We start from the raw sequence: 24,126 nt of genomic DNA, 5'->3' as shown, positions 1-24,126 counted from the left end.
GGGGCCACACACTGACCCCTTCATTGATGTGTAGCCTCCGAATTCTCTGGTTTGTGCAGTTCACACCTCTTCCAAGTCTGAAGCCCACAGTATAAGTAGTAATGTTAGCGGCGCCCCCTGGTGGCTGCCGGCAGCACAGTCACACTTCAGTCTGCGCTGCTGCACAGAGCATGGACTTCTGGCTGCAGAAGAGGCACAAGGACCTGGAGAGCGGAGACATCGACCACCAGCACCATTATCTGCGGGGTCCTGCAGGCTGCGGAGCGGGGGGAGCAGGTGCAGGCGCTGGGGGGCAAGGAGGCGATCCGACAACACCACGGCTGCTGGGAGCGATAGACAATCCTATAGGGTCATTCAAAAATGCATCGTGCTGATATATAGGGGCATCGACTGTATTTATAGGGGGAGAAGAGAATTGGTGTTATATAGGGTCCTCAGTGCATATATGGGGGTCTGCATAGTGTTATATAGGGGTCTTCATAGTGTTATATAGGGGTCTTCATAGTGTTATATAGGGGTCTTCATAGTGTTATATAGGGGTCTGCATAGTGTTATATAGGGGTCTTCATAGTGTTATATAGGGGTCTGCATAGTGTTATATAGGGACTGGTGATACGTCTTTATAGTGCTAGATAGACAGTGACTGTGTATGGGGGATTGCAGGAGGTCAGGGCATTTTTGAGTACTTGGGGGTCTTTGCACTCTATATAGGGGTCTTTACACTCTATATAGGGGTCTTTACACTCTATATAGGGGTCTTTGCACTCTATATAGGGGTCTCTGCTGTGTGCATTGCCCCGTGCGCCCTATGAGGGGTCAGTAGTTTTATACCAGCGGTGATAGGCATACAGTGCAGTGTGGGGGTCTTCCCAATCTCTTCTGGGGGTGTCTGGCACACTGCAGCCGATCGCTGACGCCAGGATTTAAGGACCAAGGAATCACCGGACAATTCACACTCGGCGTCTCTAACAGGTGAGTGATAGCGACATTACATCCACTAATCATCATCACTGCCGGATACAGCAGAGCCGAGTGTGTGACACCGGGAGAATCGGGGTAAGTCTGAGCGCAGGCAATGTGCTAGATGTCATCTGCAGTCCCATGTAAGACCACAGATAACAGTGATAACTCTCTGAGCACAGATAATGTAGATGTCACCTGCAGTCCTATGTAACACCACAGATAACACAGTGATAACTCTCTGAGTACAGATAATGTAGTAGATGTCACCTGCAGTCCTATGTAACACCACAGATAACAGTGATAACTTTCTGAGTACAGATAATGTAGAGGTCACCTGCAGTCCTATGTAACACCACAGATAACACAGTGATAACTCTCTGAGTACAGATAATGTAGTAGATGTCACCTGCAGTCCCATGTAACACCACAGATAACACAGTGATAACTCTCTGAGTACAGATAATGTAGTAGATGTCACCTGCAGTCCTATGTAACACCACAGATAACAGTGATAACTTTCTGAGTACAGATAATGTAGAGGTCACCTGCAGTCCTATGTAACACCACAGATAACACAGTGATAACTCTCTGAGTACAGATAATGTAGTAGATGTCACCTGCAGTCCTATGTAACACCACAGATGACACAGTGATAACTCTCTGAGTACAGATAATGTAGTAGATGTCACCTGCAGTCCTATGTAACACCACAGATAACACAGTGATAACTCTCTGAGTACAGATAATGTAGTAGATGACATCTGCAGTCCTATGTAACACCACAGATAACACAGTGATAAGTCTCTGAGTACAGATAATGTAGTAGATGACACCTGCAGTCCTATGTAACACCACGGATAACACAGTGATAACTCTGAGTACACATAATGTAGTATATGTCACCTGCAGTCCTATGTAACACCACAGATAACACAGTGATAACTCTGAGTACAGATAATGTAGTAGATGTCACCTGCAGTCCTATGTAACACCACAGATAAGACAGTGATAACTCTCTGAGCACAGATAATGTAGTAGATGTGACCTGCAGTCCTATGTAACACCACAGATAACACAGCGATAACTCTCTGAGTACAGATAATGTAGTAGATGTCACCTGCAGTCCTATGTAACACCACAGGTAACAGTGATACCTCTCTGAGCACAGATAATGTAGTAGATGTAACCTGCAGTCCTATGTAACACCACATATAACACAGTGATAACTCTCTGAGTACAGATAATGTAGTAGATGTCCCCCGCAGTCCTATGTAACACCACAGATAACACAGTGATAACTCTGAGTACAGATAATGTAGTAGATGTCACATGCAGTCCTATGTAACACCACAGATAACACAGTGATAACTCTCTGAGCACAGATAATGTAGTAGATCTGACCTGCAGTCCTATGTAACACCACAGATAACACATTGATAACTCTCCGAGCACAGATAATGTAGTAGATCTGACCTGCAGTCCTATGTAACACCACAGATAACACAGTGATAACTCTCTGAGTACAGATAATGTAGTAGATGTCCCCCGCAGTCCTATGTAACACCACAGATAACACAGTGATAACTCTCTGAGCACAGATAATGTAGTAGATGTCACATGCAGTCCTATGTAACACCACAGATAACACAGTGATAACTCTCTGAGCACAGATAATGTAGTAGATCTGACCTGCAGTCCTATGTAACACCACAGATAACACAGTGATAACTCTCTGAGTACAGATAATGTAGTAGATGTCACCTGCAGTCCTATGTAACACCACAGATAACACAGTGATAACCCTCTGAGTACAGATAATGTAGTAGATGTCACCTGCAGTCCTATGTAACACCACAGATAGAACAGTGATAACTCTGAGTACAGATAATGTAGTAGATGTGACATGCAGTCCTATGTAACACCACAGATAACACATTGATAACTCTCCGAGCACAGATAATGTAGTAGATGTCACCTGCAGTCCTATGTAACACCACAGATAGCACAGTGATAACTCTGAGTACAGATAATGTAGTAGATGTCACATGCAGTCCTATGTAACACCACAGATAGCACAGTGATAACTCTCTTAGTACAGATAATGTAGATGTCACCTGCAGTCCTATGTAACACCACAGATAACACAGTGATAACTCTCTGAGTACAGATAATGTAGTAGATGTCACCTGCAGTCCTATGTAACACCACAGATAACAGTGATAACTCTCTGAGTACAGATAATGTAGTAGATGTCACCTGCAGTCCCATGTAACACCACAGATGACACAGTGATAACTCTCCGAGCACAGATAATGTAGTAGATGTGACCTGCAGTCCTATGTAACACCACAGATAACACAGTGATAACCCTCTGAGCACAGATAATGTAGTAGATGTCACCTGCAGTCCTATGTAACACCACAGATAGCACAGTGATAACTCTGAGTACAGATAATGTAGTAGATGTGACATGCAGTCCTATGTAACACCACAGATAACACATTGATAACTCTCCGAGCACAGATAATGTAGTAGATGTCACCTGCAGTCCTATGTAACACCACAGATAACACAGTGATCACTCTCTGAGTACAGATAATGTAGTAGATGTCACCTGCAGTCCTATGTAACACCACAGATAGCACAGTGATAACTCTGAGTACAGATAATGTAGTAGATGTGACCTGCAGTCCTATGTAACACCACAGATAGCACAGTGATAACTCTCTTAGTACAGATAATGTAGATGTCACCTGCAGTCCTATGTAACACCACAGATAACACAGTGATAACTCTCTGAGTACAGATAATGTAGTAGATGTCACCTGCAGTCCTATGTAACACCACAGATAACAGTGATAACTCTCTGAGTACAGATAATGTAGTAGATGTCACCTGCAGTCCCATGTAACACCACAGATGACACAGTGATAACTCTCCGAGCACAGATAATGTAGTAGATGTGACCTGCAGTCCTATGTAACACCACAGATAACACAGTGATAACCCTCTGAGCACAGATAATGTAGTAGATGTCACCTGCAGTCCTATGTAACACCACAGATAGCACAGTGATAACTCTGAGTACAGATAATGTAGTAGATGTGACATGCAGTCCTATGTAACACCACAGATAACACATTGATAACTCTCCGAGCACAGATAATGTAGTAGATGTCACCTGCAGTCCTATGTAACACCACAGATAACACAGTGATCACTCTCTGAGTACAGATAATGTAGTAGATGTCACCTGCAGTCCTATGTAACACCACAGATAGCACAGTGATAACTCTGAGTACAGATAATGTAGTAGATGTCACCTGCAGTCCTATGTAACACCACAGATAGCACAGTGATAACTCTCTTAGTACAGATAATGTAGATGTCACCTGCAGTCCTATGTAACACCACAGATAACACAGTGATAACTCTCTGAGTACAGATAATGTAGTAGATGTCACCTGCAGTCCCATGTAACACCACAGATGACACAGTGATAACTCTCCGAGCACAGATAATGTAGTAGATGTGACCTGCAGTCCTATGTAACACCACAGATAACACAGTGATAACTCTCTGAGTACAGATAATGTAGTAGATGTCACCTGCAGTCCCATGTAACACCACAGATGACACAGTGATAACTCTCCGAGCACAGATAATGTAGTAGATGTGACCTGCAGTCCTATGTAACACCACAGATAACACAGTGATAACTCTCTGAGTACAGATAATGTAGGCAATGTCACCTGCAGTCCTATGTAACACCACAGATAACACGGTGATAACTCTCAGTACAGATAATGCAGTCCTATGTAACACCACATGTGACAGCTATGATGTGCCTTTATTCTGTATGTATCCCATGATTACACACGCGGCGTTCTTTAGTGATACATTGTAATTCTGCAGCCTCAGAGCTGCGCTCCTGCTCCTGCTTTTTTGGAACATGTCCGTTGGGCCCTAATTAGAAGCAATGTGAATCCAGAAGAATTTCGCCTTTGATCCGTTCACTGTCTGATGCTCAAATGACAGAAACATAATTAGTAAATACCGCGCCGTTAATAAATAAATATAAATAATTAACATTAGAGCTTGGACCATCACAGTTCGGGTCAATGTGAAGTGGTCGGACGGCTTTTACATTTTTTTTTAATTATTATTTATTTATTTTCCGCACCATCTCAGATGCGCACACATTGCCGACAGGACAGGACTCGCCCAATTCCCCTCCTTTTCATAAAAGTTCAGGAAAGTGAGATATGAGATGTCTCGGCCAAGTCTCTGCAGTTCTGATCACTTTTCTTGGGTCTTGTTCACGTCTCTCAGGTTTTGGTCATGGCTCTTTTCTTTGGTGACATCTCAGATCTTGGTCGCATCTCTCCAGTCTTGGACATGTGTCTCTTGTCTCGGTCATGTTTCTTGGGTCTTGGTCACGTCTCTCAGGTTTTGGTCATGGCTCTTTTCTTTGGTGACATCTCAGATTTTGGTCGCATCTCTCCAGTCTTGGACATGTGTCTCTTGTCTCGGTCATGTTTCTTGGGTCTTGGTCACGTCTCTCAGGTTTTGGTCATGGCTCTTTTCTTTGGTGACATCTCAGATTTTGGTCGCATCTCTCCAGTCTTGGACTTGTGTCTCTTGTCTCGGTCATGTTTCTTGGGTCTTGGTCACGTCTCTCAGGTTTTGGTCATGGCTCTTTTCTTTGGTGACATCTCAGATCTTGGTCGCATCTCTCCAGTCTTGGACATGTGTCTCTTGTCTTGGTCATGTTTCTTGGGTCTTGGTCACGTCTCTCAGGTTTTGGTCATGGCTCTTTTCTTTGGTGACATCTCAGATTTTGGTCGCATCTCTCCAGTCTTGGACATGTGTCTCTTGTCTCGGTCATGTTTCTTGGGTCTTGGTCACGTCTCTCAGGTTTTGGTCATGGCTCTTTTCTTTGGTGACATCTCAGATTTTGGTCGCATCTCTCCAGTCTTGGACATGTGTCTCTTGTCTCGGTCATGTTTCTTGGGTCTTGGTCACGTCTCTCAGGTTTTGGTCATGGCTCTTTGGTGACATCTCAGATTTTGGTCGCATCTCTCCAGTCTTGGACATGTGTCTCTTGTCTCGGTCATGTTTCTTGGGTCTTGGTCACGTCTCTCAGGTTTTGGTCATGGCTCTTTTCTTTGGTGACATCTCAGATCTTGGTCGCATCTCTCCAGTCTTGGACATGTGTCTTTTGTCTCGGTCATGTTTCTTGGGTCTTGGTCACGTCTCTCATGGTCACGTCACCGCTGTGCTCTGCTTTACGGCCGGCCGGCGCTGACAGTCAGTGCGGGAAGGTGACGCCGGGGGACGTGACATACACCGGAATGTAAGTATGTAGTGTTTTATTTTTTTTATATTTACAATGGTAACCAGGGTAAACATCGGGTTACTAAGCGCGGCCCTGTGCTTAGTAACCCGATGTTTACCCTGGTAACCCAGGGACTTCGGCATCGTTGGTCGCTGGAGAGCTGTCTGTGTGACAGCTCTCCAGCGACCACACAACGACTTACCAACGATCACGGCCAGGTCGTATTGCTGGTCGTGATCGTTGGTAAATCGTTTAGTGTAACGGTACCTTAAGAGGTCTGAAGGAAACCCAGAGGGTCTGGAGGGGATAGTGGTGTCTGGAAGTTGCTGAAGTTCTGGAGGGGACGCGGTGACCTGGAGGATAGACAGGAGTCTGGAAAGAGACAAAAAAGCCTAAAGAGGACAGAGGAGTCTGAAAGAGACAGTAGGTCCTGAAGGAGACTGAATTGCCTGTTGGGGCATTGTATTCTTCAGGAAACAATTCTGGAGGGGACAGAGGAGTCTGAAAGGAAAGAGAAATCTGAAATCTATAGAGATGTCTGGAAAGGGAAGAGGCATCTGGAGAGGACAGAGGAGTCTGAAAGGAAAGAGGAGTTTAGAGAAGATAGAGGTACATGGAAGGGGCAGAGATGCCTGGAGAGGACCGAAGAGACTAAGGGACAGAGGAGTTTGAAAGGGGACAGACAAGTCTTTAGGAGATGTATGTCTTGACTATACGTCATGAAAGGACAGAGGAACATGGGGGAAGAGGAGTCTGAAAGAAAGAAGAGTCTGGAGAGAACAGGAACCTGCAAAACAAAGGAGTATGGAAGGGACGGATGAGTCTGTAGGAAGAAAAGAGAGACCTGGTAGAGACAGAAGAGTCTAGAAGGAAGAGCAGAGTCTGGAGGTGGACACTGGGGTCTGGAAGTGACTATCTGGAGGTGACTGAGGAATGTGAAGGGGACTTGTGTGTCTTGAGGAGATAGGGAGTTTGGAGAGGACAGAAGAGTCTGGAGCAGGAAAGAGTCGCCTGTGGGTAATGAAGGAGTCTGGAGGTGGATAGAGGAGTCTGGAAGTAGCCAAGGAGTGTGGGGGAGGACGGAGAGAAGTCTGAACAGGACTGAGAAGTCTGGAGGAGGAAAGGGGAATGTGGAGGGGAATGAGATGTGTTCAGGGGGACAGAGGAGACTGGAGGGGGAAAGAAGAGTCTGGAGAGGACAGAAGATTGCAGGAGTCTGGAGGAGGACCTAGGAGTCTGTAGGGTATAGGTGAGCCTGGAGTTGGCCATAGGGGTCTGGAGGCCAATACTCGTGTTTGATCTGGGACAGAGGAGATTGGAAGTGACAGAAGATTTGGAAGATAGGAGTTTGGAGGGCAGCAGAGTGGTCTGAAGCAAAGTGTAAGGTGCAGAGGTTGAAGGCGATTTGAGAGCACCTGCACACTTGGCCAGGCTGAGTATCCATATTTATCGGTGATGCAGCAGACATCTGCTGATTGAACATGCCAGCAACCAGCGGCAGACATAAGAGGGTCCGTGTGCAAAAATAGTACATGGGCCCACCTTTGTGTCAGTGGCAAAAGATGCTTACTGCTTTGGAGGTGGTCGGGGCCCCTTTGCCTCTTGGGCCTTTGTGCGGCTACACAGGATACACCAATGGTATGTCCAGTCCACCCATGCCAGCAACCATGCCAGGAACAGGTCAGCAACTATGTAGTTATGTGTAGTCTAACCCTGAACGTATTCCCCAGTCAGACTGAATGTAATTCCATATGTCCGTCCAGAGTCGTCTCATCGCCTCAATCCATAAAACCAGTGCACAAGCTGTATTCAGAAATGTATTGGCCCAGTCCTTACATTTCAGCTTCTGTGTATTCCTCAGTGGTGGTCGGGCTCGGCCTCCTCACTTCAACCATGTCTCTGAGCACTGAGCACCTTGTACTTCTGTGTCTTGCTCAGTGGTGGTCGGGCTCAGCCTCCTCACCTCGGCCATGTCTCTGAGCACTGAGCACCTTGCACTTCTGTGTCTTGCTCAGTGGTGGTCAGGCTCGGCCTCCTCACCTCGGCCATGTCTCTGAGCACTGAGCACCTTGCACTTCTGTGTCTTGCTCGGTGGTGGTCGGGCTCAGCCTCCTCACCTCGGCCGTGTCTCTGAGCACTGAGCACCTTGTACTTCTGTGTCTTGCTCAGTGGTGGTCGGGCTCAGCCTCCTCACCTCGGCCGTGTCTCTGAGCACTGAGCACCTTGCACTTCTGTGTCTTGCTCGGTGGTGGTCGGGCTCGGCCTCCTCACCTCGGCTGTGTCTCTGAGCACTGAGCACCTTGTACTTCTTTGTCTTGCTCAGTGGTGGTCGGGCTCGGCCTCCTCACCTCAGCTGTATTTCTGAGCACTGAACACCTTATATTTTTGTGTCTTCCTCAGTGGTGGTCGGGCTCGACCTCCTCACCTCGGCCGTGTCTCTGAGCACTGAGCGAACAGATAAGCAGTAAGAGAAAATATATTATTATTATTTTTTATATAGCACCATTAATTCCATGGTGCTGTACATGAGAAGGGGTTACATACAGGGTTATAGAGATCGTTTACAGTAAACAAATTTACAGTGACAGACTGATACAGAGGGGAGAGGGCCCTGTCCTTGCGGACTTACATTTTACGGGATAATGGGGAAGAGACAGAAAGTTGGGGGTGCAGCAGTTCTGGTGGTGGTGAGGCGGCAGTTCTGGTGGTGGTGAGGCGGCAGCTCTGGTGGTGGTGAGGCTGCAGCTCTGGTGGTGAAGAGGCGGCAGCTCTGGTGGTGGTGAGGTGGCAGCTCGGGTGGTGGTGAGGCGGCAGGTCTGGTGGTGGTGAGGTGGCAGCTCTGGTGGTGAGGCAGCAGCTCTGGTGGTGGTGAGGTGGCAGCTCTGGTGGTGAGGCAGCAGCTCTGGTGGTGGTGAGGCGGCAGCTCTGGTGGTGGTGAGGCGGCAGCTCGGGTGGTGGTAAAGCGGCAGCTCTGGTGGTTGGTGAGGCGGTAGCTCTGGTGGTGGTGAGGCGACAGCTCTGGTGGTGGTGAGGCGGCAGCTCGGGTGGTGGTGAGGCGGCAGCTCTGGTGGTGGTGAGGCAGCAGCTCTGGTGGTAGTGAGGCGGCAGCTCTGGTGGTGATGAGGCGGCAGCTCTGGTGGTGGTGAGGCGGCAGCTCTGGTGGTGGTGAGGCGGCAGCTCTGGTGTTGGGTGGTGAGGCGACAGCTTGGGTGGTGGTGAGGCGGCAGCTTGGGTGGTGAGGCGGCAGCTCGGGTGGTGGTAAGGCGGCAGCTCTGGTGGTTGGTGAGGCGGCAGCTCTGGTGGTGGTGAGGCGGCAGCTCGGGTGGTGGTGAGGCGGCAGCTTTGGTGGTGATGAGGCGGCAGCTCTGGTGGTGATGAGGCGGCAGCTCTGGCGGTGATGAGGCGGCAGCTCTGGTGGTGGTGAGGCGGCAGCTCTGGTGGTGGTGAGGCGGCAGCTCTGGTGTTGGGTGGTGAGGCAGCAGCTCGGGTGGTGGTGAGGCGGCAGCTCGGGTGGTGGTGAGGCGGCAGCTCGGGTGGTGAGGCGGCAGCTCGGGTGGTTGGTGAGGCGGCAGCTCTGGTGGTTGTGAGGCGGCAGCTCTGGTGGTGGTGAGGCGGCAGCTCTGGTGGTGAGGCGGCAGCTCAGGTGGTGGTGAGGCAGCAGCTCTGGTGGTGGTGAGGCGGTAGCTCTGGTGGTGGTGAGGTGGCAGCTCTGGTAATGATGAGGCGGCAGCTATGGTGGTGGTGAAGCGGCAGCTCTGGTGGTGGTGAGGCGGCAGCTCTGGTGGTGAGGCAGCAGCTCGGGTGGTGGTGAGGCAGCAGCTTGGGTGGTGAGGCGGCAGCTCGGGTGGTTGGTGAGGCGGCAGCTCTGGTGGTTATGAGGCGGCAGCTCTGGTGGTGGTGAGGCGGCAGCTCTGGTGGTGAGGCGGCAGCTCTGGTGGTTATGAGGCGGCAGCTCTGGTGGTGGTGAGGCGGCAGCTCGGGTGGTGAGGCGGCAGCTCGGGTGGTTGGTGAGGCGGCAGCTCTGGTGGTTATGAGGTGGCATCTCTGGTGGTGGTGAGGCGGCAGCTTGGGTGGTGAGGCGGCAGCTCGGGTGGTTGGTGAGGCGGTAGCTCTGGTGGTGGTGAGGTGGCAGCTCTGGTGGTGAGGCGGCAGCTCTGGTGGTGGTGAGGCGGTAGCTCTAGTGGTGGTGAGGGGGCAGCTCTGGTGGTGAGGCGGTAGCTCTGGTGGTGGTGAGGCGGCATCTCTGGTGGTGGTGAGGCGGCAGCTCGGGTTGTGAGGCGGCAGCTCTGGTGGTGGTGAGGCGGTAGCTCTGGTGGTGGTGAGGCGGCAGCTCTGGTGGTGAGGCGGTAGCTCTGGTGGTGGTGAGGCGGTAGCTCTGGTGGTGGTGAGGGGCCAGCTATGCTGGTGGTGAAGCGGCAGCTCTGGTGGTGGTGAGGCAGCAGCTCTGGTGGTGGTGAGGCGGTAGCTCTGGTGGTGGTGAGGGGGCAGCTATGCTGGTGGTGAGGCGGCAGCTCTGGTGGTGGTGAGGCAGCAGCTCTGGTGGTGGTGAGGCGGCAGCTCTGGTGGTGGTGAGGCGGCAGCTCTGGTGGTGAGGCGGCAGAATGATTATTGCAGGCTGTAGACATACAATAAGGTGTATTGTTGTACTAGGGAGTTGAGTGACCCACTGTGGGGTTCTTTCTCTCCTGGTACTCATTAGTTATGTGACAGGTAGTAAATCGTGATAGCCGCTATAACTGTACAGCAGAGCCAAATCCTGACAGTGTAAATTGCATGCAGTTTTAGTATTGGGCACAGTACAGCTCTTGCCCAAATGTGCCCAGACCCCAGAATCCCTTTAAAAGTAGCCATACTCCTTCCATAGAGTAATATAGGATTTATATAACTGATTTGTCATGAGGATTTTCATGACGCTTCCATTTAAAGGAGCCCTGACAATCTATGGGGGACGGACTGTCCGGCCTCAGTATACAGATCCATCACCCATAGACTATAATGCATCAGTGTGATGGACACGTGATAGAAGCTGCTGCACCGGCCATGAGGAGCCGGGGACAGCCTCTGTACTAAGCGGTAATCAATCCATTATATTGTTACATGTTTTACTGATAATGACAGGAGGTTTTCCTCATGTTATCATCCCTCTGTTATCATTACTGCCCTGACTGGTGTATGGGGCCCGGTGGGCAGAGGGGGTCCGCATCGGACCCCGTCTCTTCTGCTCACCGAGCCCCAGCGGCAGGCGGCTTCTATCGTGAACCCACGTCCGAGACGCAGGTTCAGTTAAAGCCACCAGCCAATCAGAGGCTGGCAGCTGACGTCGTTGTCATTGGCCGGCGAGTGCGCGCTGAAACGCCGGGAGGGATCTTCGCCGCAGGAGCGCGGCAAGGTAAGAAGAAAGGTTTTTTTTATTGAAAGCGGCAAGCCGCAATGTCTCAGGATGGAGACAAGGGGGCAGAATTGGAGACAGGAGGGGCAGAATGGAGACACGAGGGCAGAATGGATACACGAGGGCAGAATGGATACACTGGGGCAGAATGGAGACACGAGGGCAGAATGGATACACTGGGGCAGAATGGAGACACTGGGGCAGAATGGAGACAAAGGGGCAGAATGGAGACAAAGGGGCAGAATTGGAGACACGAGGGGCAGAATGGAGACACGAGGGCAGAATGGAGACACTGGGGCAGAATGGAGACAAAGGGGCAGAATGGAGACAAAGGGGCAGAATTGGAGACACGAGGGGCAGAATGGAGACACGAGGGCAGAATGGAGACACGAGGGGCAGAATGGAGACACTGGGGCAGAATGGAGACACTGGGGCAGAATGGAGACACTGGGGCAGAATGGAGACACTGGGGCAGAATGGAGACATGAGGGGCAGAATGGAGACAAGGGGGCAGAATGGAGACAAGGGGGCAGAATGGAGACATGAGGGGCAGAATGGAGACAAGGGGGCAGAATGGAGACAAGGGGGCAGAATGGAGACACTGGGGCAGAATGGAGACAAGGGGGCAGAATTAGAGACAGGAGGGGCAGAATGGAGACACTGGGGCAGAATGGAGACACTAGGGCAGAATGGAGACAAGGGGCAGAATGGAGACATGAGGGGCAGAATGGAGACAAGGGGGCAGAATGGAGACAAGGGGGCAGAATTAGAGACAGGAGGGGCAGAATGGAGACACTGGGGCAGAATGGAGACACTGGGGCAGAATGGAGACACTGGGGCAGAATGGAGACATGAGGGGCAGAATGGAGACAAGGGGGCAGAATGGAGACAAGGGGGCAGAATGGAGACACGGGGGCAGAATGGAGACATGAGGGGCAGAATGGAGACAAGGGGGCAGAATGGAGACAAGGGGGCAGAATGGAGACAAAGGGGCAGAATGGAGACAAGGGGGCAGAATTAGAGACAGGAGGGGCAGAATGGAGACACTGGGGCAGAATGGAGACACTGGGGCAGAATGGAGACATGAGGGGCAGAATGGAGACAAGGGGGCAGAATGGAGACAAGGGGGCAGAATGGAGACAAGGGGGCAGAATGGAGACACTGGGGCAGAATGGAGACAAGGGGGCAGAATTAGAGACAGGAGGGGCAGAATGGAGACACTGGGGCAGAATGGAGACACGAGGGCAGAATGGATACACTGGGGCAGAATGGAGACACTGGGGCAGAATGGAGACACTGGGGCAGAATGGAGACAAGGGGCAGAATGGAGACAATGGGGCAGAATTAGAGACAGGAGGGGCAGAATGGAGACAAGGGGGCAGAATGGAGACATGAGGGGCAGAATGGAGACAAGGGGGCAGAATGGAGACAAGGGGGCAGAATGGAGACACTGGGGCAGAATGCAGACATTGGGGCAGAATGGAGACACTGGGGCAGAATGGAGACAGTGGGGCAGAATGGAGACACGGGGCAGAATGGAGACAGGGGGCAGAATGGAGACAAGGGGGCAGAATTAGAGACAGGAGGGGCAGAATGGAGACACTGGGGCAGAATGGAGACACGAGGGCAGAATGGAGACACTGGGGCAGAATGGAGACACTGGGGCAGAATGGAGACATGAGGGGCAGAATGGAGACAAGGGGGCAGAATGGAGACAAGGGGGCAGAATGGAGACAAGGGGGCAGAATGGAGACACTGGGGCAGAATGCAGACATTGGGGCAGAATGGAGACACTGGGGCAGAATGGAGACAGTGGGGCAGAATGGAGACATGGGGAAAGAATGGAGACAAGAGGGAAGAATTGGAGACACTGGGGCAGAATGGAGACACTGGGGCAGAATGGAGACATGAGGGGCAGAATGGAGACAAGGGGGCAGAATGGAGACGCGGGGCAGAATGGAGACACTGGGGCAGAATGGAGACACTGGGGCAGAATGGAGACATTGGGGCAGAATGGAGACATGAGGGGCAGAATGGAGACACTGGGGCAGAATGGAGACACTGGGGCAGAATGGAGACACTGGGGCAGAATGGAGACACGGGGCAGAATGGAGACATTGGGGCAGAATAAAGACACGGGGCAGAATGGAGACACTGGGGCAGAATGGAGACACTGGGGCAGAATGGAGACACTGGGGCAGAATGGAGACACTGGGGCAGAATGGAGACACTGAGGCAGAATGGAGACATGAGGGGCAGAATGGAGACACTGGGGCAGAATGGAGACACTGGGGCAGAATGCAGACACTGGGGCAGAATGGAGACATTGGGGCAGAATAAAGACACGGGGCAGAATGGAGATACTGGGGCAGAATGCAGACACTGGGGCAGAATGGAGACATTGGGGCAGAACAAAGACACTGGGGCAGAATGGAGACATGAGGGGCAGAATGCAGACATGGGGCAGAATGCAGACACTGGGGCAGAATGGAGACACTGGGGCAGAATGGAGACAAGGGGGCAGAATGGAGACACATGGGGCTGAATGTTGACACTGGGGGCAGAATGGAGACACTGGGGCAGAATGGAGACACTGGGGCAGAATGCAGACACTGGGGCAGAATGGAGACACTGGGGCAGAATGGAGACATGAGGGGCAGAATGGAGACATGAGGGGCAGAATGGAGACACTGGGGCAGAATGGAGACAAGGGGGCAGAATGCTGACACTGAGGCAGAATGGAGACACTGAGGCAGAATGGAGACATTGGGGCAGAATGGAGACACTGGGGCAGAATGGAGACACTAGGGCAGAATGGAAACACGGGGGGCAGAATGGAGACACTGGGGCAGAATCGAGATACGGGGGCAGGATGGAGACACGGGGGCAGGATGGAGACATGGGGGCAGGATGGAGACACAGGGCACAATGGAGACAAGGGGGAAGAATTGGAGACACGAGGGGCAGAATGGAGATATGAGGGGCAGAATGCAGACACGGGGCAGAATGGAGACACAAGGCAGAATGGAGACACGGGGCAGAATGGAGACAAGGGGCAGAATGCAGACATGGGGGCAGAATGGAGACATGAGGGGCAGAATGCAGACGGGGCAGAATGCAGACGTGGGGCAGAATGCAGACACGGGGCAGAATGGAGACACAGGGGGCAGAATGGAGACAAGGGGGCAGAATGGAGACACGGGGCAGAATGGAGACAGTGGGGCAGAATGGAGACATAGGGGGCAGAATGGAGACATAGGGGGCAGAATGGTGACACGGGGCAGAATGGAGACGGGATAGAATGGAGACGCGGGGCAGAATGGAAACAAGGGGCAGAATGGAGACACAGGGGGCAGAATGGAGACACGGGGCAGAATGGAGACAGATCGGGCATGAATATGGGGCAGGATCATGGGACAGATGAGGCAGGATGGAGACAGATGGTGTAGGATGGAGACAGATGGGGCAGGATCATGGGGCAGGATGGGACATCACATGGTGGCAGGATAGGAGAACATATGGCTGGAGCCAGGAATGAGACACACGGGGGCCAGTATGGGGAATATTGTTACCATAGGGGCTAATTAAGGGATATTATTACTGCAGTAATGTATTTATTTTATTTTTTTAGGATACTGTTTTAAATGGGGGTGGGGCGGTCCTGTTACTGTGCAGAGCAACACTGTTGCTTTTTTTCTTCATCTGTTGTAGTTTAGAATTTGGGAAAAAAATAAGTAATGTGTTCTGAAAGCGGTGCTCTAGATAACTGTTATTTCCTGCAGAGACGAGCCCTGGCTGGATGAAGTGACGGCGGTCTGTGCTGGATGAAGATTAAAAGCAAAGATGAAGGACTTCACCTAGAGACGTCACTGGTGAGTCAGTGTGTTACCTATACACTGATGCTATACACTGTATACTATATACAGAGGTCCTGTGTACAATGTCACCAGTGATCACTGAATTACCTTTACATTATACACTATATACAGAGCACCAGTGTATAAAGTCACCGGTGATCACTGTATTACCTGTACACAGACACTGCATACTAAGTACAGATCTCCTGTGAATAATGGCACTTACAGTTAGGGCCAGAAATATTTGGACAGTGACACAATTTTCGCGAGTTGGGCTCTGCATGCCACCACATTGGATTTGAAATGAAACCTCTACAACAGAATTCAAGTGCAGATTGTAACGTTTAATTTGAAGGGTTGAACAAAAATATCTGATAGAAAATGTAGGAATTGTACACATTTCTTTACAAACACTCCACATTTTAGGAGGTCAAAAGTAATTGGACAAATAAACATAACCCAAACAAAATATTTTTATTTTCAATATTTTGTTGCAAATCCTTTGGAGGCAATCACTGCCTTAAGTCTGGAACCCATGGACATCACCAAACGCTGGGTTTCCTCCTTCTTAATGCTTTGCCAGGCCTTTACAGCCGCAGCCTTCAGGTCTTGCTTGTTTGTGGGTCTTTCCGTCTTAAGTCTGGATTTGAGCAAGTGAAATGCATGCTCAATTGGGTTTAGATCTGGAGATTGACTTGGCCATTGCAGAATGTTCCACTTTTTGGCACTCATGAACTCCTGGGTAGCTTTGGCTGTATGCTTGGGGTCATTGTCCATCTGTACTATGAAGCGCCGTCCAATCAACTTTGCAGCATTTGGCTGAATCTGGGCTGAAAGTATATCCCGGTACACTTCAGAATTCATCCGGCTACTCTTGTCTGCTCTTGTGTCATCAATAAACACAAGTGACCCAGTGCCATTGAAAGCCATGCATGCCCATGCCATCACGTTGCCTCCACCATGTTTTACAGAGGATGTGGTGTGCCTTGGATCATGTGCCGTTCCCTTTCTTCTCCAAACTTTTTTCTTCTCATCATTCTGGTACAGGTTGATCTTTGTCTCATCTGTCCATAGAATACTTTTCCAGAACTGAGCTGGCTTCTTGAGGTGTTTTTCTGTCTATTTTTGGTATTGATGAATGGTTTGCATCTAGATGTGAACCCTTTGTATTTACTGTCATGGAGTCTTCTCTTTACTGTTGACTTAGAGACAGATACACCTACTTCACTGAGAGTGTTCTGGACTTCAGTTGATGTTGTGAACGGGTTCTTCTTCACCAAATTAAGTATGCGGTGATCATCCACCACTGTTGTCATCCGTGGACGCCCAGGCCTTTTTGAGTTCCCAAGCTCACCAGCCAATTCCTTTTTTCTCAGAATGTACCCAACTGTTGATTTTGCTACTCCAAGCATGTCTGCTATCTCTCTGATGGATTTTTTCTTTTTTTTCAGCCTCAGGATGTTCTGCTTCACCTCAATTGAGAGTTCCTTTGACCGCATGTTGTCTGCTCACAGCAACAGCTTCCAAATGCAAAACCACACACCTGGAATCCACCCCTGACCTTTTAACTACTTCATTGATTACAGGTTAACGAGGGAGACGCCTTCAGAGTTAATTGCAGCCCTTAGAGTCCATTGTCCAATTACTTTTGGTCCCTTGAAAAAGAGGACGCTATGCATTACAGAGCTATGATTCCTAAACCCTTTCTCCGATTTGGATGTGGAAACTATCATATTGCAGCTGGGAGTGTGCACTTTCAGCCCATATTATATATATAATTGTATTTCTGAACATGTTTTTGTAAACAGCTAAAATAACAAAACTTGTGTCACTGTCCAAATATTTCTGGCCCTAACTGTATGTTGATATTAGTATTATGTATTATTATATTATACTGATCAGTATTGTAGTATTCAGTCACTATGTGGTGGTAATATGTTGTCCGGCCATGGTGTGGAGGTATTTGTTCCTTATATGTGCTATTATTTGGTCAGTATGTGGTGGTAATATGTGGTCTGGTCAAGGTGCGGTGGTATTTGTCCCCTGTATGTGGTATTATTGGTGATCATATGGTGGTAATATGTGGTCTGGTCATGGTGCGGTGGTATTTGTCACATGTATGTGGTATTGGTAATTTTAAAAATTGAAAAACAAATAAAAATATACCTAAATTGTATTGGATACTTTAACAAATGTTTAATAGGTTAGAGTAGGGTAGGGCCCAACCTTGTCGTGGTGGCGGCTTTAAAAATCTTTTGACTGTGGACAGTTCATGGGGTGGAGGCGGGGCTGAGATGGAGCCTGGGCGGAGTCTCAAGGGGGCCCCGAAAATTTTGCCAGTATGGGGCCCTAAAATTCCTAGTGGCAGCCCTGTCTGTTATTGTTATCTCTCCTCCTGTAGTAGTGAATACAGGACCTTTTCCTTGTGTTACCATCCTTCTGTTTCTGTTCTCTCTTCTATAAAAGTAAATACAGGACTTTTTCCTTATGTTACCCCTACTCTATTTCTGTTATCTCTTCAGTAAAAGTGAATGCACAAACTTTTCTCATGTTATCACCCCTCTGTTTCTGCTACCTAATGTGTAAAGATGAATATGGGAACTTTTCTTCTTACCCCAGATTTGTTTCTGTTATCTTTTCTGCAAAAGTGAATACCAAAACATTTCTTCATGTTACCACCCCTCTGTTACTGTTCTTTTTTTGTTAAACATTAACACTGAAATTTTTTTTTTCATTTTAGCAACTCTCTGTTTCTGTGATTTCTTCTCCTTTTTAAAAATGAATACAGAAACGTTTCTTCATGTTATCACCCCTCTATTTCTGTAATCTCTTCTCATGTAGAAGTGAATTCAGAATCTTTTCTTTATGTTATCACCCCTCTGTTTGTTATCTCTCCTCTTGTAAAAGTGGATGCAGGAACTTTTCTCGATGTTACCATCCCTCTTTTTCTGTCATCTCTTCTGTAAAAGTGGAAACAGGAACTTTGCGCGATGTTTCCAACCTTCTTTTTCTGTCATCTCTTCTGGAAAAGTAGATAAAGAAACTTTTTACTGTGTTACCATCCCTCTTTTTCTGTTGTCTCTTCTGTAAAAATGGATACAGGAACTTTTTTCCGTGTTACCATTCCTCATTTTCTGTTATCTCTTCTGTAAAAGTGGATGCAGGAATTTTGTCAATGTTACCATCCCTCTTTTTCTGTTATCTCTTCTGTAAAAGTGGATACAGGAACTTTTCTCGATGTTACCATCCTTCTTTTTCTGTCATCTATTTGTAAAAGTGGATACAGGAACTTCCCCGTATTACCATCCTTCTTTTACTGTCATCTCTTCTGTAAAAGTGGATACAGGAACTTTCCTCTGTGTTACCATCCTTCTTTTTCTGTCATCTCTTCTGTAAAAGTGGATACAGGAACTTTTCTCTGTGTTACCATCCCTCTTTTTCTGTTATCCCTTCTGTAGATGTGGATACAGGGACTTTTCTTCCTGTTACTACCACTCTGTTTCTGTTATCTCTTTGTTAAAATTGAATACAGGGACTTTTCTCATGTTACCACCCCCAACTCCCGATTCTGTTATTGTTTCACTTGTAAATGTGATTACAGGAACTTTTTATCATGTTATCTTTTCACTTTTGGCAATTAGGGAGTATATGAGCCCTCTGATGTACCGAGGACTGTATTTTCCACTAATGGAGTGGGAAGATGAGCAGTTATACATCTAAGCACCAGACCTATTGACATTAAATCTTTCATCAGCCTTGATCATAAGGGACATATATGACTTCAATTATCACTACAGATATTCTTTGGCTAACCATGCCTCCATTCATTGTGGTTCTAGCATTCAGAACTTCAGGTTATCACAGAACCATGCACTTAATTTTCCTTAAAAAAAGAATAAAGATGGCTGCACAAAGTGGCATAACAGGGTTAATTGTCTTCTCTTACCGGGTCTGTGGAAAGGGTATTCGCTAATATAACCGGCTATTAACCAGGGAATGCAATGTGATTTAATGAGGTGGCCTGACCCTCTGTGAATGTATTATCCCGCACCCCCTCCGGCAAGATTACACTCAGCCAAGTAACCACTTGCTAAAACCCTCATCGTGCACAGAGTAAATAACGGATCTATTATGTCTGACAGAAAACAATCAAAGTCCATAAAAGAGCAAACATGGAACAATCCATCACCATCATCCTCCGCATCTGCGCCCCATCAGGATGGATTATCGCAATCTGCTTCATACGACCCCAAACCATCATATTAAATTAATTGTAAACATCGGATTGTGGTGAAACAATCACATCATCAATATTTATAGGTCACCTTTATACTTTCATCATTTCTTGTATCAAGAAAGGAAAAAGATGACATCAAACAGGTGATGCGTAGGAACATTTATTAATGACTGTGCCCCTCTGGGAATCTCCCCCACAATTACCCACAGTCCTGACCGCACGGGCGACCACAACCAAACACTATATGATCATTTCCCGGGAAAGGCAAAGACGATGACATAAAGGAGACAGAATCCCAGGGAGGGAGAACACAAAGTGCAGTCACCGCAACGAGGACCTGTCAGAGTCACGTCAAATGCTCCGATGTCACAAGTTCTAATAATATTAACCAAGGCTGGTGATGAACATTCACTGTCCACACAGCTGGAATAGGCAGGATTCATGTCTAATGTCTGACTCTGTCAATGAATGATCATAATAAATTATCCTTGAAAAAGTAGGATATTAATAATCCTATAACAAAGCTAACTATGTACATATATTACATCCTGTATTATACCCCAGAGCTGCACTCACTATTCTGCTGGTGCAGTCACTGTGTACATACATTACATTACTGATCCTGAGTTACATCCTGTATTATACCCCAGAGCTGCACTCACTATTCTGCTGGTGCAGTCACTGTGTACACACATTACATTACTGATCCTGAGTTACATCCTGCATTATACTCCAGAGCTGCACTCACTATTCTGCTGGTGCAGTCACTGTGTACATACATTACATTACTGATCCTGAGTTACATCCTGTATTATACCCCAGAGCTGCACTCACTATTCTGCTGGTGCAGTCACTGTGTACATACATTACATTACTGATCCTGAGTTACCTCCTGTATTATACTCCAGAGCTGCACTCACTATTCTGCTGGTGCAGTCACTGTGTACATACATTACATTACTGATCCTGAGTTACATCCTGCATTATACTCCAGAGCTGCACTCACTATTCTGCTGGTGCAGTCACTGTGTACATACATTACATTACTGATCCTGAGTTACATCCTGTATTATACCCCAGAGCTGCACTCACTATTCTGCTGGTGCAGTCACTGTGTACATACATTACATTACTGATCCTGAGTTACCTCCTGTATTATACTCCAGAGCTGCACTCACTATTCTGCTGGTGCAATCACTGTGTACATACATTACATTACTGATCCTGAGTTACATCCTGTATTATACCCCAGAGCTGCACTCACTATTCTGCTGGTGCAGTCACTGTGTACATACATTACATTACTGATCCTGAGTTACATCCTGTATTATACCCCAGAGCTGCACTCACTATTCTGCTGGTGCAGTCACTGTGTACATACATTACATTACTGATCCTGAGTTACATCCTGTATTATACCCCAGAGCTGCACTCACTATTCTGCTGGTGCAGTCACTGTGTACATACATTACATTACTGATCCTGAGTTACCTCCTGTATTATACTCCAGAGCTGCACTCACTATTCTGCTGGTGCAGTCACTGTGTACATACATTACATTACTGATCCTGAGTTACATCCTGTATTATACCCCAGAGCTGCACTCACTATTCTGCTGGTGCAGTCACTGTGTACATACATTACATTACTGATCCCGAGTTACATCCTGTATTATACTCCAGAGCTGCACTCACTATTCTGCTGGTGCAGTCACTGTGTACATACATTACATTACTGATCCTGAGTTACATCCTGTATTATACTCCAGAGCTGCACTCACTATTCTGCTGGTGCAGTCACCGTGTACATGCATTACATTACTGATCCTGAGTTACATCCTGTATTATACTCCAGAGCTGCACTCACTATTCTGCTGGTGCAGTCACTGTGTACATACATTACATTACTGATCCCGAGTTACATCCTGTATTATACTCCAGAGCTGCACTCACTATTCTGCTGGTGCAGTCACTGTGTACATACATTACATTACTGATCCCGAGTTACATCCTGTATTATACCCCAGAGCTGCACTCACTATTCTGCTGGTGAAGTCACTGTGTACATACATTACATTACTTATGCTGAGTTACATCCTGTATTATGCCTCAGAGCTGCACTCACTATTCTGCTGGTGCAGTCACTGTGCACATACATTACATTACTGATCCTGAGTTACCTCCTGTATTATACTCCAGAGCTGCACTCACTATTCTGCTGGTGCAGTCACTGTGTACATACATTACATTACTGATCCTGAGTTACATCCTGTATTATACCCCAGAGCTGCACTCACTATTCTGCTGGTGCAGTCACTGTGTACATACATTACATTACTGCTCCTGAGTTACATCCTGTATTATACTTCAGAGCTGCACTCACTATTTTGCTAGCTGCTGTTAATCATTCCTCCCTTTGACAGTGTGAAATTATGTACGTCCTGAGTATCCTTTTATTACAGTTGTCATGAGTGAGTCAGAAGCTGCAAGCAGTCACACTGCATCTGGCTGCAGAAGGTCTCTGTATTTGGCCTTTCAGACACCTTCTTAACCATTCTGGCTATTTGATCCAGTGGCAACCTCCCTCTGGCTCTAATTGACATACCTGGACCAGGGTGTTTATAGACTCCCAGCCTGCTGCTGGTAGTTGCTGATGATATTTCCATTTCCACCTGTTGAGGCTTGGAGTTATAGCAGTCAGCTATCTTCCTCTCTGGTGCTGTTGGAGGACGTCTGTGTTACCTCTCTGAGTCTGCTCAAGATAAGTGTTCCCCATGTTCGCCTATCCCAACTGTCTTTAGCGGTAGTGGGGATTGACTAGTCCACACCCCATCATTCCCTAAGTAGGCCTTAGGGCTTATACGTGCGAGAAACTCGGATGAGTCTCGCATGTCAATACCTGGCACTGCACCCGCCGCTATGCGGCCGCACGCTCCGATCTGAGTGCCGGGTGCAGTGTCAGGCATTGACGTGCGAGACTCATCCGAGTTTCTCGCAGGTGAGTATGAGCCCTTATCGTCAGTATCAGGCAGGGATTAGGTTCCTGCTCGGCGATAGATGCAGAACCTATATAGGGACGTTTAGGGCAGACAGGGTGAGGTTAGATCTGCCTAGGGGTCTCCACTCCCCCTTTCCCCAGTATTGTGCCCCTTTCCCCTCATCCCTTGGTGTTGCACTTAGTCTTTCCTACAGTGTGTATGACAACAGTGAGTAGTAATAACACACGAGTGGTAGACGGTTGTGGACTAATACCCAGATGATGCTGTATGAAGCTTGTATTATCAGTTCTGGTACAATCTCCCGGTGTAGACAATGGTCGCAGTCTGGTGATCAGCAGTGCAGGATTTACATTACACCTCATACAGTACAGCTCATCTGCAGATTCTTCTCTTTCTATTCCTGGTCCTCTTCCAATATTTATTACCAATTTTTTGCACAGATGCTAAAATCCACAAATCATCCCATAAACTGGCCTTCTCCTAAGAAGATTTCCTGTTGTACAATGGTAAGAACGGGCATCTTTATTTCCGAAGGAACGACACCCCAACATCCATGCAGACAATCCCCCCATGCTGGCGCTTACTGTCGGGTTAGTTCACAGCTGATTGCTGGAGGTTCCAGCAGAAGAACTTTCATCCTCTTATTATTATAACTCCTAAGGGTATGTTCACATTGCATCTTTTTACGACACTTTTTGAGCTAAAAAAAAAGCCTGAGAAACGCCAAAGAAATACTCTAAGAACGAACAACTTCAGTTTTAGTTAAGAGCGACCTCCTGTTCAGGCTTTAGAGCTTCTTCCAAGCAAATTAGACTTTAAGGAGAAGCCAAGTGTATAAAAGCGACAGGTGCCTTCTTCAGCTGATTTGTGCTATGACGACTTCTCTACTTACAATACAGGTGAATGGGAAGTCAAAAAAGATGCCCAGAAGTTGCCCAGCCATTTTCTGGCACATTTTGCTGTAATTTCTGCTGCAATGAAATATGAGCTTTTTCTTCATTGCTTAATAGAGTTGAACAGTCATTAAAGACTATTTAGAGCATTTTTAGCTGCAATGAGACAGATTTTCCCCAGACATTGGAGATCAATCACCATTCCTTCTATGTTGGAATGGGTTGAGGCGGTAGATAACCTTATTCTCATGGAAGAGCTCATAGTCTCTGACCGTTGGCTGAACTTGGACTCATTCGAATATATAAGAGCTTGGTTACCCTTGACATCATTCAGAAATTCATCTGAATTTAGCACTTGGCTAACATCGCCATTCTAGTGATGATGAGCCAATTAATATCACACTCAGAATATGCAAAATTCCCCTCCCTATACCTCCCTCCTGTGTTGGCC

General features: G+C 47.8%; 1 protein-coding gene across 1 annotated transcript in view; it reads left to right on the top strand.

The window, feature by feature from the left end:
* The first annotated feature begins 721 nt into the window (after positions 1 to 721).
* Positions 722 to 24,126, top strand: part of CASR (calcium sensing receptor) — a 196,556-nt gene continuing 173,151 nt past the window's right edge. Inside the window, exon 1 of the mRNA XM_069760520.1 lies at positions 722 to 972. The gene's annotated coding sequence lies outside the window, so the exon portion shown is untranslated. The remainder of the gene's footprint in view (positions 973 to 24,126) is intronic.

The sequence above is a fragment of the Ranitomeya imitator genome, chromosome 3, assembly GCF_032444005.1.
Source record: "Ranitomeya imitator isolate aRanImi1 chromosome 3, aRanImi1.pri, whole genome shotgun sequence".
In the NCBI taxonomy this organism is placed as follows: domain Eukaryota; kingdom Metazoa; phylum Chordata; class Amphibia; order Anura; family Dendrobatidae; genus Ranitomeya; species Ranitomeya imitator.
Note: the sequence above shows the minus strand (reverse complement) of the source record. Positions and strands in the feature narration are given on the sequence as shown.